General features: G+C 36.5%; 1 pseudogene; it reads left to right on the top strand.

Annotated features, from left to right (window-relative positions):
• Positions 1-4,376: 4,376 nt before the first annotated feature.
• LOC132297635 (U2 spliceosomal RNA) lies at positions 4,377-4,536 on the top strand (annotated as a pseudogene).
• Positions 4,537-5,572: the final 1,036 nt, after the last annotated feature.

Here is a 5,572-nt window from a genome sequence, read left to right as displayed (position 1 = left end):
TGGTTCCATCCTGAAATTATTCACTGTTCGAAAGCTTGACCCGTCGATGATAGTTTTTGTTGTAAGAAAAGTGGGGTGGTACTGGGATCATTTGGGTCAATCCGAATTGCCGAGCTAGCTGAGCTGGATTATAAAATTCTACTCTGATACGGCTCTTTGGAAGATGGGGAGCAACTGTATTACAAGGAATATCCCTAGCAATCAGGAAGTGACCCCAAGAGTTGTTGTAAAGTTCAACCTGTTCTATTAAAGACTCGGTAGTGGGAGGAAACAGCCAGGATAGAGCTAACCGACATTTAGAAAAAGGAAGAAATTGATATGGAGTCCTGATTTTACATTGATGATAGAAAAATTGAAAACAATCATTGAATGAGTGATCTTTGGGCTTTATTTTGGCATACCCGAATGACAGTAAAGGATCACTAGTACCAAGCCGAATGGGGAGGCTAATTGGGGGAAGTATGCATGTAGCCAGAATTGGTAAAGCCAAATAGGGCCTCCAGATCTTGAGAAATTAGAGGTAATAAGATCAGACAGACCTCTATACAAGGAAGCTAAAAGAAACGGAGCTAAGGCCATGGGCTTTCCTTTGGATAGTGTAATGGCTAATTGGGTAAGATCTTTAGTGATTTGGACCGCAGGTGCACACAGTAAATACCTACATAGCCACAATAACAAGAAACCTATGTGCTCTTGTTCCTCTACTTCAGTTCCCTCCTCCCCCAACATTTCTTTTAAAAATGGGTCATGCGACTGTACAAATGGTTTAGATCCTTTTTGTTCTGGGAAATAAAAGGAAATGTCTTCATCATAGAGGAGATAGTTGATTTCATCCCCTCCAGGTTTTAAACCAGTTAAAAAGCAGATATCCTTCAATGTGGGGGACATCATGCTGCAGTGCAAGTGTAGTGAGTTGGTCGTGGGGGACCAAATGTGTAGAGAGGCAAAGAATAGAGCTCGGTCAAAGGGAAGATGAATCTTACTGAGATGGATGAGGTCAAAGATACCCATCATTTTCCATTGATCCCCTTTCGCAGCAGACACATGATCCACCCAGTCGTTCCATTGAAGCATTGGAGGGTGCCAGTTTCTGACAGAAATGGTAGGTCTGTCCTCTTCTACTGTCAAGTTGAGAGGTTTAGAGAAAGGGAGATGTTACTCTACCTGTGGATAAATCGGCAATAGTGAAGGAGGGAATCTGTTCAAAAATGCTGGGCCAAGCCCCTTAGCATTTTCAGAGACATCGATTAAAGTGGTAATATCCAGTTCGTTGTGGTCTAGGGTTTTGATCGCTGATTTAGTCAGTTGGGTATGTGATGTTGCCTCTAGAAAAGGGGATTCCAAATTCAAATCACTCTATTTTGATTGTTTTGAAGCCATGGCTAAAGAAAAGAAAAGACGAAGCTACAGAGAAATTCTAGGAGCAAAGTACTTTGGCAGAAGCAAGTTTGATTTGAGAAGAAGCGTTTGGTTTTTTTGTGAATGAGAAAAAAACGTGAAGTATAGGGATACCAAAGGGTCAGCCGTATTATTAATGGCTGAAAGGATAGATTAGTGCATACGGCGGTTTTTGGAAGTCCCAACAATCATGATTTTTAGGAGATTATATGGTACATTCATGTTTTAACATAATAGGTGTCGTTTGAATTTTGGAAGCCGAAGGGTTAAAACAGCTACCAAAATTGGGGGGCATTGTTAACACCTATTTTGGTATTTGGGCCATTTTGGTATTTGGGCCGTAAAGATATTGGGCTAGAGGCATGCATTGTTGGACTAAACAATAGATTTAGGTTAAAACCAGAATTGTTGTTGATAGCATGATAAGGAGTTGGTTTGGTATATGGGCCAATTGCAAGATGGGACTTGAATTACTGTTGATAACATGATAAGGAGTTGGTTTGGTATATGGGCCGATTGCAAGATGGGTTTTTGAAGGAAACGGTTATGTAGGTTCATATAGAGCATAACTAGCGTGCAAGGATTGGGTTGAATTTAAAAATGGATAAGGATTGCAGTTTGTAGTTTTTATCTTTTGGTTAAGGTTAGCTAAGTGTAGTTTATCAGTAACTTAGTTTGTTTTATTTTAATAGTTAGGCTATCAATGAATTTGATTTGAATTTAGTTGTTAATTATGTGATAGAGTTTGATGTATTTAGAATGCTTGTATTTAGGAAGATAATTTATGTTTTTCTATAAATAAGAAAAGAGACATGCTGTGAAAGATGTTCAGCACCCTCAGAATCAATTTATTATTTTATTTACTTTCTCAAGCACTTTCCTTAAATAACATCCTTGCTATCTCTATCTCTCTCTATCTATTTCAGTCTCGTTCTATTTCTCCCCCTATATCTCTGTCTCTCTATCTCTTCTCTCTATCACTTTCTATATCTATTTCTCTCCCCTTTCTATTCTCTCAATATTTACTATAAGTTATTCATCGAAAAGTCCTTTTAACTAAGGCAATTTTGAACCCAAAGAGGAATTTTCCTGTTCCCTTTTTTCCTCGCAATTGCCTGAAAGTTAACTTACTCAAAGGGATGAAAAGTTGACAATTTACACTTGAACCATATAGTTGGTTCTGGCACGCCCGTATTACATCAATTTAAGATCGGATCTTGGGAGCCGATTTTAGCGTCAACAATATCATAATATCAGGAGCATTAATCTTTAAGATAATGCGATTCTAACTTACAATTACTCAATTTATCTATCATATTCATCAAACATTTAAGATAAAAACTAAAATAGATGTGAATGTGATTCATTAAAACAAAAAAACAAAAAAAACAAACTAGGGTTTCGGGTTTCCAAGGTGTATAAAAAAAAAATATTTTTTACCTGCAAATCAAACGGTAAATCAACAGCAAAACAAATTGGGTATCCCTCCTTCCAATTCCGTCGCAAATGATGAAGACTTTAAACCTGAGCATAATGATATGTATAACCACGGTCGTGACTCAATCCAAGATTTTCGTATCTGTTTTGTCACTTTTGTGCAAAGAAACTATAAAGTGAAGTTTTGTGTTGAACTTTATTTGGTACTTTCAGTCTTTGTTATTCTGTGTTATTGGGCTTTATTTGGTACTTTGTTATTATGTCTTATTGGGCTTTATTTTGTACTTTGTAGGTGAATGACTAAATGGTCTTGATTCATTAAAGTATTACTAATATGTGAGGGTAAAATAAAAAATTCAGGTGGGGCATTTTTTAACTTTTAAAAAAATATACATATACTATTAAAAAAAAAGTCACAAGCTCCCTCCGCCCTTGAGGACGTCGGATTTTACCAACCATTTGTTCATGTATGTTACTAGATTATTTTTAATAGTGTACTGCAACTAAGGAGAGACTCTCATGAGAATACTCACGACCTCTCCTCTTGTAGCAAGATGTGAGTTGTTCACATTTTTTTGTGAATAATAAAATATATAAAAATAAGAAAAGTTGAAACCAAAAGCTCCTTGGAAATTTCACTCTACAAACTTTCTGAAAATTCCTCTTCTAACTCTCTCTCTTCGAAATATTTATTTGGAAATTGAATCTTGTATTACTTAAACAGTTGGTATAGAAGTTGGGCATTACCCTCTAACCTAGTTAGTAGAGAGCCTAACTTTCCAAGCGGATGTGTCTGTGTTGGCTACAAGTGCGATTTTGTTTTATGAACAGAACATTGACTTTTTTATAACATGGTTGAAACATGAAAGGGGTGGCAATTCATATTTGCGTGTCATATTTGTATCATGTCAAAACATGAGAATGATGTTTTGTGGGTAGAAACGAGCAGAAACACAATATGCGCAACTCTTTTAATAAATTGTTCAAAACCTGACACAATACTATTCGACACGTTTAATTAAAACTTCATACTACTATAATTATTATGACACGTTTATTAAATAAATTTAGTTAAACGAATCATTTATAACATGATCATGACTGGGTTAGTCCAACAGGTTGAGAGGCCAAACATGAACACGATGCGTTTAATTATCATCATATTAATTTGAATCAACATAATTACTACGATTTAAACCAAACTCAAAATAACACAATTACAATCCAAATACGTTTATTACCTTGTGTCGTATTGAAAATTGTCACCCTATTAAAAATTGTCACCCTACCTAAACCCCTTTCTTTCTTGTCCCTCTAACAGAGGTGTTCCACCCAAAGTTTCAACGTTTGTATACACATCTCAGTGGGAGACAAAAAAAAGTTACTGTATATTTTTAATGCAATGACAATTTGAAAATACTTCAAAAGATGATAGTGAGAGAGCCCGGGGGTTAATTTCTGTTTTCAACCCACATCGACTAAAAGATGAAGGGAGGCCATTAGTTATGTTATAAAAGAAGCAGCCCAAGAGAATTCAAAGCATATCTTTCTCGACCTTTTGGCTAAGATCAAGTGTAGTATATGTTCTTATTAGTTTAATATCAGATACGTGGGCAAATGGTCCACCCGATACTAAATTTATTTTTTTATGGGGAGGGCCAACTACAGTAGCTTGCTGCTGGGGCCTTGTAACAACCCGAACCCGAGAGTCCAAATCGCTAACCGGGTCCTTACCCGAACCCGAGGTCAACTAAGGGCACTACCATCCTTTCCTATGTCAATACATAATATACGTGTCATCCTAGGGTTTATAAAAAATAATAATAATAACAAATAAATAAATAAATAATAAAATGAGATCATAGCTACAAAGTATGTCAAAACGGTCTACTAATCCTTCGAACCCTGTGGAGGAACGTCGTCTGCCACTTCCCATCCGTGTCCTAAAAAATGTTAAATATAAGGGGTGAGCAAATTGCTCAGTAGGAGGTGCCTAAGACACACCTCTTATGACCCCATGAATCCACATAGAGAATAGAAAGCATGAGAATGGGATCAAATCTCGGGAGTCGAGTAAAACCACTGTATCATCAACAAACATACATATATCAACCAATTACCAAATGCACCAAGTATGCCAATGATGTGACATACCATGCAATGTCACTCCCCATTTCTGAAACAATACCATTTCAACTTCCAAACCGTCAGTGTAATCCGACCCAAGGTACCTCCAAGACGTCACGAAAGGGGGATTGGCTAACTATCCACAACCATAAGGCACCTCCAAGGCGTCGCATTTGGCTTAGTTAACTCAATCCCTAGTCCTCTCTAGACTATACAAACACCACGAACCACTAGGCGCTTCCTAGACGTCCAATTTTCACAAACACTTTCCAAAACAATTTCCACAAAATAGTTTCATTTGCTTTGAAAACATTTTTCCCTTTTTCATGCCCAATGTCATGCATGAACATCACATACTTTTCCAATGTAATGACAATAAAAGATTTTATATTACACAATTCAACATACTTTCACATAGCAATTTCTAGCAAATTAATAAGCACCAAAGGTATGAAATTTAACACATTAGGCATGCTTTTCATACAAATCAATTAATACACATATTCAGAGACTTCATATTACACAATTCCACATACTTTCATATAGCAATTTCTAGCAAATTAATAAGCACCAAAGGCATGCTTTTCTCACACAACAACAACAATACACA

The sequence above is a fragment of the Cornus florida genome, unplaced genomic scaffold (assembly GCF_030987335.1).
Source record: "Cornus florida cultivar Cherokee Brave unplaced genomic scaffold, ASM3098733v1 CherokeeBrave_3.0.0_Hap2_Chr02, whole genome shotgun sequence".
NCBI classification, from domain to species: domain Eukaryota; kingdom Viridiplantae; phylum Streptophyta; class Magnoliopsida; order Cornales; family Cornaceae; genus Cornus; species Cornus florida.
The sequence above is the reverse complement of the archived record's forward strand: the minus strand, read 5'-3'. Positions and strand labels throughout refer to the sequence as shown.